Raw genomic sequence first — 14,856 nt, forward strand, 5'->3', positions numbered from 1 at the left:
TTCTGGAATCGTGACTAATGAGAACAAAATCTTGATGAATACTGCTGACATAAATTATAAAAGCCAAGAACAAGGTTCTTGGAGGGGTCAAGGAAGAGGCAATGGATCTCGCACACAAGGAAGAGGCAGAGGCAAAAATCCTAATCAAGGAAAGCAATGTACCTACTGCCACAAGATGAACCATACTGTAGAGGAATGCTATTCAAAGCATGGGTATCCTCCTTAGTATAAACAAAGAACAGAACAAGAATAAAACTCTTCCAACAATAAATCTGCAAGCACACAGCAGATGTGCAACCTTAATGTCAGTTATGAGTCTCAAAAGTCTGCTGATCATGCCCCAAATGAAGGTACTGTCAACACTTCCCTTAGTACTGAACAAATACAAAGGCTGCTGAAACTTTTGGATGACAAAGATGAGTCAAAACACACTATTAGTCACATCCAAAGCTTCAACAATAATGCGTCAACCCACAAACATCAACAAGGTAAACTCTGGATTCTTGATACAGGGGCCACTAACCATGTAACCTATGACCTAAATCAACTTTCTATTCTCTGTACAATCAAGCTCATTAATGTGAAATTACCTAACAATTCCACTGTTGTTGCTGAGTTTACTAGAACTAAGAATTTTTCAGATTCTTTAGTTCTTTTTAATGTCCTTTACATCCCTGAATTTTCTTTCAATCTAATATCTATTCAAACTCTCATTAAAGATTTGAATTGCAAATTAAATTTTTCTTGTGAACACTGTCAGATACAGGACAACCATTCATCCAAGATGATTGGGCATGCTAGCAGTTTAGATGGGCTTTACTACCTAGATGAAAGTACATCCACTCTACAAGATCATGTCTTCGTTAATGCTACTGTGAATTACTCTAAGAAAAATATCAATGTTTGGCACTACAGGCTGGGACATCCTTGTAATAATATTCTAAAACAGATCTGTAGAATTTTTCCTTATGTTCATAATTCTTGTACAAACATATGTGATATTTGCCATTACTCTAAGCAACACAAACTGCCTTTCCCCAATAGTAGTACTAATTCTGATGATTGTTTTGATTTAATACATGTTGACATATGGGGACCTATTTCTATTCCTTTCATACATGGGCACAAATATTTTCTTACTGTGGTTGATGATTACTCTAAACATACTTGGATTTTTCTCATGCATTCTAAAGGTGAAACTAGAAATCTTTTGTTAAATTTCGTCATCTATATCAAAAATCAGTTTAAAAAGGATATTATGGTCATAAGATCTGATAATGGTCCAGAATTTGAGTATGTTGATCTCTGTAACAAATATGGCATTATTCATCAAAAAAGTTGTGTGGGAACTCCACAACAAAACTCTGTCGTTGAAAGAAAACACCAGCATGTTTTAAATGTTACTAGAAATTTACTTTTTCAATCCAATTTACCTAAATGCTACTGGTCTTATGTTATTAACCATGTTGTTCACCTAATAAACAAAATACCTTCTGCTGTTTTAAAGGATAAATCTCCTTATGAAATGCTTTACCAAAAACCTCCTACCTATCTTGATTTAAAAACCTTTGGTTGTTTAAGCTTTGCCTCTACTTCTGATGTTAACAGAAATAAGCTTGATCCTAGGGCAAGGAAGTGTGTTTTTATTGGGTTCAAGAATGGAATAAAAGGGTATATTCTTCTTGATTTAAAAATCAAAGAAATTTTTATAAGCAGAAATGTTTTGTTCTATGAAACTGTTTTTCCTTGCATCTCTATGGATAATGACACTATTGAGAAGACTATACCTCAAGATCTAAATTTCTTGAATATGATTCCCAAATTAATATTAGGGAAGACCATGTCTATTTTAACAATCCTACAGAAGAAAATCAAGATGATGATGAGAGCATTACTGATGTTGATGAAGACAGGATTATTAATAATTATACTCAGGGACAAACTGAAACTGCACAGATTGAGAACCAATCTGTTCATGATCAGGGCAATCAAAATAACAACACAACCTATCAACAAAATGAGGCAGAAGAAGACATTCAGAATCTGAGAAGATCCACAAGGAACAGAAAGCTTCCTCAATATCTAAAGGATTACCAGGTTAATGGTTCCTTTATTTCCTTCCAATCTAAACATACCAGTCAACTTAAAAACAGCTATACAACTGCTTATCCTATTAATTCTGTTGTATCTTATGATGCTTTGTCTAAGGAACATCTCAACTACACTCTTGCTATCACTGCCAATCATGAACCGCAGTCTTATACAGAAGCCAGTAAAATTATTGAATGGATGGATGCCATGGACATTGAAATACAAGCTTTGGAGAACAACAAGACTTGGTATCTCACTGACCTCCTTGATGGAAAAAAACCCATAGGGTGCAAATGGGTTTTTAAGACCAAATATAATGCACAAGGCTAGATTGGTTGCAGAAGGATATTCTCAACTTGAAGGAGTGGACTACTTTGACACTTTTTCTCCTGTGGCTAAGCTCACGACTGTAAGAATCATTCTAGCACTTGCTGCTGCAAGGGATTGGTACATATATCAACTTGATGTTGATAATGCCTTCTTGCATGGTGACCTAAATGAGGAGGTCTACATGACACCTCCACCAGGACTAAAACTTACCAAACAAGGTCAAATTTAGATTGGTTGCAGAAGGCACAAGGCTAGATTGGTTGCAGAAGGCACAAGGCTAGCACTTGCTGCTGCAAGGGATTGGTACATATATCAACTTGATGTTGATAATGCCTTCTTGCATGGTGACCTAAATGAGGAGGTCTACATGACACCTCCACCAGGACTAAAACTTACCAAACAAGGTCAAGTTTGTCGCCTAACCAAGTCCTTGTATGGCCTCAAGCAAGCTAGTCGACAATGGTTTGCTAAGTTGTCTTCTTTTCTCTTAAATCTTGGTTTTGTTCAATCTAATTCTGATTATTCCCTTTTTACATATAAAACCACTAGTACTTTCACTGCTCTACTTGTGTATGTAGATGACATTATTCTAGTAGGTGACTCTATGGAAATCATCAATAAAACCAAGAGTATGTTGCATCAGACTTCAAAATCAAGGATTTGGGCAAACTGAAATACTTTCTGGGTTTTGAAATCTCAAGAACTAAAAAAGGGATCCATATGTGTCAAAGGAAGTACACCCTGGACATATTAAATGAAATAGGAATGGTCAACAGCAAACCTTGTCAAACTCCCCTCATGAGTGACATAAAACCTCTCTTTGACACCAACAAGCCCCCATGCAATGCTGACTCCTAAGACGGATAATAGGGAAACTCCTTTACCTCACCAATTCTAGACCTGATATCAACTACTCAGTGCATCTCCTTAGTCAATTTGTTCAAACACCCACTACTTATCATCACCAAGCAGCTCAACATATCCTAACACTACAAAAAAAAAAGCTAAATTGCGGAGGTTTTAATTTCGTTTAGCGGAGGTTTTTACCCTCCACAAAATAATTTGCAGAGGTTTTTCAAACCTCCACAGTTAGGTTCCCCACAAGTTTTTTGTGGAGGTTTTCTATAACCCCTGGTACCAGGTTTATATTGTGGAAGTTTTTTAGTGGAGGGTTATAACCTCTCCTATTCATGACTATTATTTTGTGGAGGTTTAAAACCTCCTCTATTTCCATAAACCTATTTGATTCCAAAATTCCTATTTTTCATTTTTTTGTGGGGGTTAATACCCTCCTCAATTTGAGGATTATACTGTAAATTTTTTTTAACCTGTTCTGTTTGTATTATTTAATTTGTGAATTTATTACTGTATTTTTCTTGCATTATTCAAATCTCATAAAAAAACAATATTTTTTTTGTAATTAGAAAACAACATGAACTTTTTGAAATTTAAATGATATAAGAACTTGGATCCCGGATACCTACTCCCTTTCCTTTACTTTGTTCAATGAAAAATTGCAGTAAATACTTCCACATTTTTTTTTCTTTTTCATAATAACATAATATATGGTAAAAAGAAAGATAATTAGACAAAGAAATTTTCTCAAAATGTTTACAACCTAAAACAAACAGAAGGTACAAAAAAATTAAAACAGTAAAAAAGGACAACCAAGTCAAGGGGTCATTCACATAAAAAAATTATCATCTTTACCAAAACAATTTACTTAACAAGTCCAAGTTAGTCAATATTCATGATTGTGAAAATCGTGGTTTACCTCATAAGATAACAAGTTTACTGATCTCTATATTTTAGAGAATCTAATAAAAATAAGAGGGATAAAAAATTCAATTAATAAAAAAAGGTAAAGATAATTATAAAAGTTTGATCACAACAAAGATAAAGGATACTGTTAAAATGTACTTACTAAATCCTTGACAACAATTCAGCCGTTTTCTTAATTTCATTTTCTAGAGTCTCAGAAAATAGAGTAGCCCATAAGGCAAGAATATCAAAAACATCCTCCTCAAGCTCCTGCATGCAACCAAAAAGTCCATGGCATCAGAATTTAGTTTAAATCAATTATGAGGCTTATCCTAGGTACATAATTTTCAGATTTCAAATTAAAAGAGTCTTTTGAAAACATGTAAAATTTCATGTTATAAATTTTCAAAACGTCAGAAAGCTAAGGAAAATCACATGAACTTCATATTACTAATTATTCTGAAGGAAGTAACTAAGACAAGCTCCATGGAAGTCCTGATTATTTAGATAAATGAATTTCATACATCTACCTTACTTTTATTTACAAAGCATTACAAATGGTTCTAGATACAAAGTATGGGAGATTAGTGCAATTTTCTATCAAGAACCCATAACTGAAATTTATGCTACTACCAGTTAACAAAAAAGATTACCACCAACCAGCTAGTAAAACATCAAATGTCCAAACTTTTCATCTAACCAAACCAATCCAAACCAACATAAGTGTCCCAAGAATTAGCAATATTTGAAATTATTTGCAGAAGTAACTGAAAGGCCAATGCCCAATGCATAATGACAAAGAACTGAATACAGATTACAGAATATGCTCTAAAGGGAAATTTAGGATGTTAGTTGAGATTAGGTGATGAGTCAATTCACAGTCTGCAGAGTCTGTAGAGTCCACCACCAATACAGAAACTATGTTAGGCAACCTATTTAAGAAGCAATTTTAATTTGCTCCAAAAGGTTTCCACCATCATTAGTATAGAATTCAGCTTTATATAGTACAACCTATGATCAGAAAAAAAAATCATACTAACAAATATCACCACCAGTTAACAATAATTAACTAAAGCTAGTGTGGCATCTTAATTATGAAATCCCTCTCTTTTCACTATATTTCAGCAGAGCCCCATTTTGGTGTAGTTTGCTTCCATCATTATTTTAATGTTAGTTCCACCAAACATGTTTTGGATCATTCACTCTTTCCCTTGTGTTTCTCTCTAGTACTTACCAATAACAAATCACCTCTAAAAACAAGGCCACAAGTGTCCTGTTACAACTAATCTAATTTTTACATCACACTTTTGAATCTTTTCTTTCACCAATTCTTTCTCCTTTGCAACTTTTCTCAACATCATAAAATACAATTTTTTAGTGCTTTAAAACATCCAAAAACTCAAACATCTAAATTATTATAAGACTAATTAGTCTTACGTGTTCTTAGTTATATATATATATATATATATATATTAGCCGAGTACATATTTCCTAACCTGATGTTGCAACCTCCACAATAACTTATGTCCCCCAACCCTGTAATTTTTAAACAACCTTGAACTTAGATCCTTAAACTTAACTTTTTTAATACTTTCTGCTATCAGTGTTCAACTAACTTTGTTAATTTTAGATGTTTTAATACTGTCACTAATTTCAGTTTGATAATCTAAAGCTGTCAGCACTAAAATTGTTTCACCAAGCCCAAAACATGTGTCAGAAACATCTTCACTTTTTTAATTTCAGTTAACAACTCTAAAACCAACTTTGGTTGTTAGGCAACTATTAGAAGTTATAATCAACAATTTTCTTGTAGTGGAAATGGGCATGCTATAAAATCTTAAAGAACTTTCAATAGAAGGGCAAATGAACAAGAAAAGAGATGCTAGGGACCAACCATCCATGATATGGAACAAGAACTGAGGAATGCCAGATGTGTCCCACCAGGTTGTTTAGCAAAGAGCTATTTTTTACACTATATAGGCACCTAGATACCTAGGCCACCCTTTACTCTCTAATGAACCTTCTTTGAAATCACTTAGAAACTTCTTCACTATTTCATCCACTTTCTCTTCTGTTAGGTTATCAACATCACTCAACACTCCTCTTGCCCATGATTCCTTAGGGAAACTCTGAATTTGACATGATTAAACAACAAGACCTTAAGAAAATTAAAGGAAACGAGATGCAATAATAAACTAATATCTGTTATAGGAAAGTTTTGAATAAACTCAAGGTTAGATTGCATAACATATGGATTGGCTATTAATTAAGTATTCAGAAGAGAGGAAGTTATTGGCACAATTAGATGGAGTTTATCCAAAAAAATAGGAAAAGAATTTATCGGCACAAGAAATTGGTGCCTACCTCTAACTGCCCAAGAAAGGACGATAGATTCACAATTGTTGGTGAATCAGATAATTGGAGGAGGGGCATGAGTGATTCTACAATTATTTTAGTGCCATAGTAATTTATTTGCAAGCATTCTTTAGCTAACTCATATGTTTGAGTCACTGTCTTTGTTCCTTGCTCATCTGGTACCACCTAAAAACATGGTAATTCAGTTTCTGTTTACAAATCTTCTAATAACACATAACTACTCAAGTTCTTCATACATCCAAAAGATCTATTGAACGTTTTGATAATAACAAGAAAAATAGACCACTCAATAACATTCCAAAAGAAAAGCCAATTCCAAAAAACTTAACTATTGTGAAAATGCTTTCATAATTCCTTAACTGTGTTGGGCTTAACAACAAATGCAAGTTCATGATATGAGAATTTCGCAAGCCTTTATAAGCTCTGCTTTCACTATTTCAATATTTGACATGGGATGGGATCTAGAATTTCAAATGGTCATGAAAAGTTTCAAACTTTAGGCCCCTTTTAGACAACTTTCCATATCTATTAATTAGATTTCACAACACGAGTAGAGTCTTACCCCACGATTCAGGATTACTGTACTGATTAAATCACTGTCTTAATTACAACTCCACCAATTCCTGCATTGTTAACCTGCATGGAACAACATTTCATACTAAAATATGCTAATACAAAATTTACTAGATGTGAAAAACTGATTCCCTTCAAACCATTAAAAGAAATTATCCTAACTATGAGTAGATGTAAAAGGAATCTGTCAAATTGATTCAATGGCAACGGAAGCTTACTTAATACCAAATATTAACAAAAATAGAAAGAGCATAATCATCCCTTTGCCAAATGAAGAAAAGTAAAATAAATGAGATATATAAAATGCTCAATCTCTTTTTAACCCCAGGTGGTTGGTTCCAGTATCTTAAAACTATAGTGGGTGGAGATGACACCAAAATATGCAGAATTTGGCAAAGTGTCAGTTAAAACATATGTGTATTCCTTTGGGGTGGTTCTACTACAGCTAATAACAGGAATGAGACCTATAGATAAAAGACTTGGAGAAAGAACTCTTGTGGGATGGTAACAATCTAAAGCCTATGAAATTTCAACTTAAGTATATTAATTCTTTAGTACAACCTCAACTCATCAAGGCATCTACATGATTCAAATAAATTAGTCACTCTATGCCCACTCAAATATTGTTTCTTTCCTCCAAAGTCATTATAGTTATTATCTATGCACATAATTCGTAGATAATGGACAATAGGCTTAAAGCCAAATTTTGTCTCCACCCAGTGAAGCAATGGATCCCACTTGACGATCTGCAAAAATGGAATTCAAATACATACATATAACAAAAAAAAAATAACGACACTTCTTGATATAAATAACTAAATTTTTTTATACAACATTCACCATAACAAAGTTCAAGAATATAATACCAGAAAGTTGAACCAGTCCCAACACCAGAATCCAATACCTTAGATGGGGAGAAACCGGGAAGCCTTCTACAATCCTAAAAAGGAAATTTTGAAATAATTAAAGCTTATTAAATGGATTATTGACAACAATTCCTCTTTGTGACATCAAAGACTTGGGCATATGAGTGAGAAAGGAATGAAGCTCATGGTCTCAAAAGGTAAAATACCTAACTTGAAGCATGTTGACGTTGGACCTTGCGAACATTGTATCTTTGGAAAGCAGAAAAAGGTTAGTTTCTCCAAAACAAGTAAGTCGTCTAAAGTTGAAAGACTAGCACTAGTGCATACAGATGTTTGGGGGCCAGCTCCAGTGAAATCTCTTGGAGGTTTACAGTATTACGTAACCTTCATTGATGACTCTACAAGAAAGGTATGGGTTTATTTTCTTAAAAATAAATCTGATGTGTTTTCTGTGTTTAAAAGGTGGAAACAGGAGGTTGAGACTCAAACAGGTTTAAAGATTAAATGTTTGAAGTCTGATAATGGTGGAGAATATGACAGTAATCAATTCAAGGAGTTTTGTTCAGAGAATGGGATCAGAATGATTAAGACGGTTCCAGGAACACCAGAACAAAACGGTGTGGCAGAAAGAATGAACAGAACCTTGAATGAGAGAGCAAGATGTATGAGAATCCAGTCAGGATTATCCAAGGTATTTTGGGCAGATGCAATAAGCACAGCAGCCTATCTCATAAACAGAGGACCATCAGTTCCTTTAGGCTATCAATTACCTGAAGAAGTATGGTCTGGAAATGAGGTAAACCTTTCACATCTGAAAGTTTTTGGTTGTGCTTCATATATTTTGTTGAACTCTAATAGTAGAGATAAATTGGACCCTAAGGCAAAGCGATGCTATTTCATTGGCTATGGATCTGACATGTATGGCTACAGGTTTTGGGATGACCAAAACAAGAAAATTATCAGAAGTAGAAATGTTACTTTTAATGAAAACATGTTCTATAAGGACAAGACTGCAGAATTTGCAAATGCAAATAAAAAGCCAGAGCAGGTATCATTAGAAGAAGTTTCAGAAAGTGATGTAGCCAACAGAAGGCAGAATACAGAAGTAGAGCCTGAGTCAGAGCCCGAGTCAGAGTTTGGGTCAGAACCTGAACAGATAGTAGAGTCAGTAACTCCTGAATTACCGACTAGAAGGTCTAGCAGAACAATTGTAGCACCACAAAGGTACTCCCCTTCATTGCATTACTTGTTGTTGACTGATGCTGGTGAGCCAGAGCATTTTGCTGAGGCTATGCAGGGAGGTGAATTTATTAAGTGGGAGCTAGCAATGGAAAATGAGATAAAGTCTCTTCAGAAGAATAAGACATGGTCTTTAACCAAGCTTCCGGAAGGAAAGAAGGTTTTGCAAAACAGGTGGGTCTATCGGTTAAAAGAAGAACCAGATGGCAGCAAACGATATAAGGCCAGACTCGTAGTGAAAGGGTTCCAACAGAGACAAGGAATTGACTTCACAGAAATTTTCTCTCCTGTTGTCAAGATGACTACCATCAGAGTTATCTTGAGTATAGTAGCTGCAGAAAATCTTCATCTGGAGCAGTTAGATGTGAAAACTGCATTCCTACATGGAGATCTTGAGGAAGAAATCTTTATGGCACAACCAAAAGGTTTTGAAGTACGGCAAAGAGAATCTTGTATGCAAGCTTCATAAAAGTTTGTATGGGTTGAAACAAGCACCGCGACAATGGTATAAGAAGTTTAATGAGTTTATGAGAAACTCAGGATTTCACAGATGTGAAGAAGATCATTGTTGTTACGTGAAGAAATATGTTGATAGTTATATCATTCTTTCCTTGTATGTTGATGACATGTTGATTGCTGGTGCTAATATGGCAGAAATTGACATGTTGAAGAAACAATTGTCAGAAAATTTTGAAATGAAGGATCTTGATTCAGCCAAGCAAATTCTTGGTATGAGAATTTCCAGGGATAGATTTAAAGGTATTCTAAATTTATCTCAGGAAAAATATATAAAAAAATTACTTAGCAGGTTCAATGTTGGAAATGCTAAAACCAGGAATACACCTTTAGGAACTCACTTAAAGTTCTCAAAAAGGCAATCTTCTCAGACAGAGGAAGAAGAAAATCACATGTCTAAAGTGCCATATGCATCTGCAGTAGGGAGCTTGATGTATGCTATGGTTTGCACCAGACCTGATATAGCACATGCAGTGGGAGTTGTGAGCAAATTTCTATCCAATCCCGGAAAGGAGCATTGGGAAGGCGTAAAGTGGATATTGAGATATTTGAAGGGCACTTCAAAGATGCATTTGTCCTTTAAAAGAAGTAATCTCACTTTACAGGGGTTTTTTGATGCAGATTTGGGAGGTGATTTGGATGGTAGAAAGAGCACAACAGGTTATTTTTTTACGTTGGGTGGCACGGCTATCAGTTGGAAGTCCAAACTTCAAGGAAGAGTCTCCCTTTCAACCATTGAAGCTGAATATATAGCTATCTCAGAAACAGCAAAAGAGATGATATGGTTGAAGAATCTTCTAAAAGAATTAGGAAAAGGGCAAGATGAACCTTCATTGTTCAGTGACAGTCAAAGTGCCATTTGTCTTGCTAAAAATCCAATTATTCACTCCAGATGCAAACACATTGAATTGAAGTATCATTTTATCAGAAACTTGATAAATGATGGAGATTTGATTTTGTTGAAGATTCCAGGTGCAGAGAATCCAGCTGATATGTTGACCAAGACTGTCACAACAACTAAGTTGAGGCTTTGCATTGCCTCGACTGGCCTTCGAGAAAATTGATGATGAAGGCACTACACTAGGTGGTAATGTAAATCAAACCCCAAGTGGGAGAATTGTTAGAATTATGGTGCTTGATTTAGTCCCACATCGCTTAGAATAGTGAGATGTGGTTCTCTATTTTACTATATAAGAGACTCTATGTAAAGCTTTAAGATACACCAAAAAATACAAATACTTCCTAGTGTAGTCGTGGACGTAGGCATACACATTGTACGCCGAACCACGTTAAATTCTCTGTGTCTATTTTTCTCTCCTTTATTCTTTCCTTTATTGCCTTGTTCCTAACAATTTTAAATCCACACGCGTTGATTCTAGTTCAGTATCTCCATACTAAGGGAGGTGCACCGAACTTTGAGCAGGGTCGAATATCACTGTAGTTGTAGAGAACCATGACCTCCAAAATTTTTAAATCTTTTTCAAATATATGTAGCATATATTATATTAAAGGAAATTAAATTAGATAAATTTTTACTTTTTATAAAATATAATATTTAATGTTAATAAACAATAAAATATAAAATTAAATATACTAAAGGATAAAAATATTTATTTAGATATATTTTTTGTTTTATTTTTTTATTTTTTTTAGTTATTTACCTATTGTATTCATTTTTTAGATATAGTACATAATTATTCATTTTTCACTTTTCATGTCTTTTTTTTGTTTTTTTTTAAAAAAAAGGAAAATTTAGACACAAATTTATTCTTTCTTCTTTCTCTTCCATTTTTTAGGATGAGAAAGATAACTCTCTTTTCTCTTTTCACAGTGAAATATTAGTTTAATATTTAATATTTTTTTTCATTCCATGATTATATATATATATATATATATATATATATATTTTTTTTTTTTCTTTTTCTTTTTCTTTTTTTTTCTGAATGTAGAAGGAGAAATTATGTATTATATATTTCTTGATAACTATTTTTAATTTTTTTTAATTGTAACTTGATTATGATAAAAAAAATCTAATAATTATGTTTCTCAATTTTCAATTAGATTTTGATAAATTATTTTTTAGTCTTAATTTTTATAAGTAGGTATATTAGATTTTGATAAAAAAAATTTAGTCTAAGTAGGTATATTGATGAAGAATATAATAATATAATCAGTTTTTAAAGTAATAAAAGGAAAGGTATTGATAAAGATGAAACCAATACACATTTACTTCACATATTCTTCACATATTCCTCATATGTTTTCAGCATAATACTAAAGATTCAATTGTTGAATTAGAGGAATAATTTCTTAAGATTCAAAGAATTATATGTGAAAAATTCATATTAATTTCTTGGAACTTATTCTAAGTAAACTTCTCTCAAATATGAAGAATATCCAATTAAATGAGTGAAAGAGATTGTAAGGCCCACTTATATTATATGCCTTATTTTAAAAGGGCTGCCCAAATCAGTTGGGCCTAGGTTGGTCCAAAGGGAGCCAAAACCCTAAACTGCCCTAACCCCACTCATTCCTTCCACTTTCAGAAATCTATCCCATTCATTCTCTCCTAAAGCTGCTGAGAACTCTCTGCTAGGGTTTGGTACCACCTTGGTCAAGCAAGTTCAAACTCAGTTCTTTCTCCACGTAAGTTATCCCTCATCCCGTACTTGCCTATTTTCCGCACTCTTGTATTGGTTCCAACTACTGTTCCTCTTAGTAACTTCAGTTCCTACTGTTCCTTTATTTTTCTAGTTCCTTAAGTCGTTCCTTGAAGCTGTCGTGCCCCACTACTTAGAGTCGGGGTCCTGTTTTAGCTATTTCTAGGTAAAGGAAGCTAGGATTTCAGGTTTTGAACTATTTTTGGTTTGTTTTTGGAATCTGCTTGGTGTTTGTATGGACTATATGTTGCTGGGAACGTATGGGATCCCTTGTGTTGTTATTTGGATATGAAAATGTGGCTGTTGTAGGGAGAACAGTGGCAAGATTTGATACTCTCGCCCAACCGAGCTTTTCTCGCCTAAGCAAGACTGGTAGAGACTCGCCCATGCCTTTTGCGCGAGCTGTCGCTCAGGCATGTTATCTTTGTTTTGAGCGAGAGAATGCCTCGCTCAAGCGAGGAGATCTTGCCTAAGCGAGCTAGTGCAGAGGGCCACTATTTCTGATTGTCGAGCTCTCGCCTAGGCGAAAGGAGCTCGCCTGAGCGAGACCTTTCTGCCTGAGCGAGAAGTTGGCTGAGAATGTGGTTTGCTCTATTGTTTCTATGTTCTCAAAGGTTGTTTCTATGTTTGTATTGATCTTGCTTTTAAAGTATGATTTTGGGTGATTATTTATGAATGAGATAATCTATAGTCTACGGTGGATGAGTTTAACATGATTTGGGCATGCTACATGTATGGTTGGCTTCATAGATTGAGAATGATGAGTTGGTATGGATTTGACATGGAATATGAATGAGAATTAGTTAAAAAGGTTGGCATAAGACTTATATGCATGATAAGTATTACTTGGTTGGTGGAACATGATTCGTTTGTGGTTAGGACGTAATTCCATGAGTCTCAAAGTGAGACTTTATGATGGTACCTCAGTTGGTCGGGACGTAATTCTATGACCCCTGTTAGTGGGAGTTCATGGTGGTGCTCCATCTATATAATTTAGTAAGGATTCAAGGTAAGGTTGCATCCTGACACTCTAAGGAGTTAGTTAGTCTCACGTATAGCGGACTGACTCTTGTGGTGAGAGTAGCAAGAGACCTGAAACTCATTAAGGGCTAACCTTGTGGGGGGGGTTGAGACATTATAACACTTAGCTCGGGGGTGAGCAGCTCGGTAGAGCAGGGAAATCTACCACAAGTGAAAGCATCCGCTGAATCCGACTAATTATATGTATCTGGATGAGTCGTGTCTTGAGTCTTAGTATATTGTTTGAAAGGTCATAACATGATTGGATTATTTATGTATATTTGACTGTGAAAGTGTATATGATTGCATGATAATTCCTTTTTCGCTCTAGCTTACCCTTTGTTTGTTGTATGTTCTGTTGTGTGGTTTTCTCTTCTTGCGATGATCATCAATTTATTGATGTGAGCAGATGTGAGAAACACCCGTGGTCATTAGGGTGATGGAGGTTCCACTGCATAGCTTGTCTGAGCTGGATTTTGTTGGCTGGCTTTTCTTTAAGGCTATGGCCCACGTATTTCTTGTCTTTGGGCTTTAATTCTAAATATTGTTGGATTTTGTACATTGTCTTGTATTGGCATCGTGGTGTGTCTCAGGATTGTCCTTTTATAAAGTTTGGATATCTTTAAGGAGTGATTCTATACTCCGAACCTTGCTCGTAATATTATATTGTGTGACGTGTCATTTAAGTAAGTTTATTTATTAAATAAGACGTTACAAAGATGAGATGAGATTTTTTTTTTTAAAAAAAATAGTTCTATATCAAATACAATTTCAACACTATCATTCTTCTAAGAAGAAATATACATAGATATTTCAATACTAAATTATATATAATTTTATTATATTAGTGGCAATAATTAAATATATTATATTTGAGTATATTATTTTAGTCCCCTTAAATTATTTGGTCAATATACACCTGTACGAGAGAATTAGAGGGGGTGTATTGTGTGAGAATTAGAGGAAGGTGTGTTGTGTGTTGTTTGTGAAAGGAGAGCGGTGGAGATGATGGGAGGAGGAAAGGGAACATGGGAATACAAATTAATTAGGGTCTTTAATACGATGAAGGTGAAAAGGGAAATTTATAAGTTATCAGGGTGCAGAAATAAAAAATAGGATGCAGAAAACAATGGTACTTAAATTAATATCAAAATAAATTCTTCGAGTCATTTTAACAAACTATTATTTATTATAATATAAGAAAAGTTGGTTTTTTTTCATTATTTGACATTATTACTTTGTTTTTATTTATATTTATTTTTACTATGTTTATTTTAATTATTAATATAGTCATTTAAAGTTGTCAGTTTTCTTTTTTATATATATCTATTTTGTTACCACTTATGTATAGAGTTATTTTACTCTTTTATCTATTTATTTTATTTTTAAATTTATTTACTCTAAAATTGGAAATATATTTCAAC

At 34.1% G+C, this 14,856-nt stretch overlaps 1 long non-coding RNA gene across 4 annotated transcripts; it reads right to left on the bottom strand.

Moving 5' to 3' along the window:
* Positions 1-5,656: 5,656 nt before the first annotated feature.
* LOC114181455 (uncharacterized) lies at positions 5,657-8,114 on the bottom strand. Of its 4 annotated transcripts, none has more exons than XR_014994320.1 (4): positions 7,121-7,991; positions 6,547-6,723; positions 6,077-6,311; positions 5,657-5,718 (listed from the first exon to the last, which is right to left on the bottom strand). It is a non-coding gene; the product is annotated as an uncharacterized LOC114181455 (long non-coding RNA). The 4 variants fall into 4 exon arrangements; XR_014994322.1 differs by lacking the exon at positions 5,657-5,718 and adding an exon at positions 8,036-8,114 and having other exon boundaries at positions 5,975-6,311; positions 7,121-7,877; XR_014994321.1 differs by lacking the exon at positions 5,657-5,718 and adding an exon at positions 7,998-8,108 and having other exon boundaries at positions 5,975-6,311; positions 7,121-7,877.
* Positions 8,115-14,856: the final 6,742 nt, after the last annotated feature.

This window comes from Vigna unguiculata, chromosome 4, assembly GCF_037176805.1.
Source record: "Vigna unguiculata cultivar grain cowpea cultivar isolate G323 ecotype 2 chromosome 4, ASM3717680v1, whole genome shotgun sequence".
In the NCBI taxonomy this organism is placed as follows: Eukaryota; Viridiplantae; Streptophyta; class Magnoliopsida; order Fabales; family Fabaceae; genus Vigna; species Vigna unguiculata.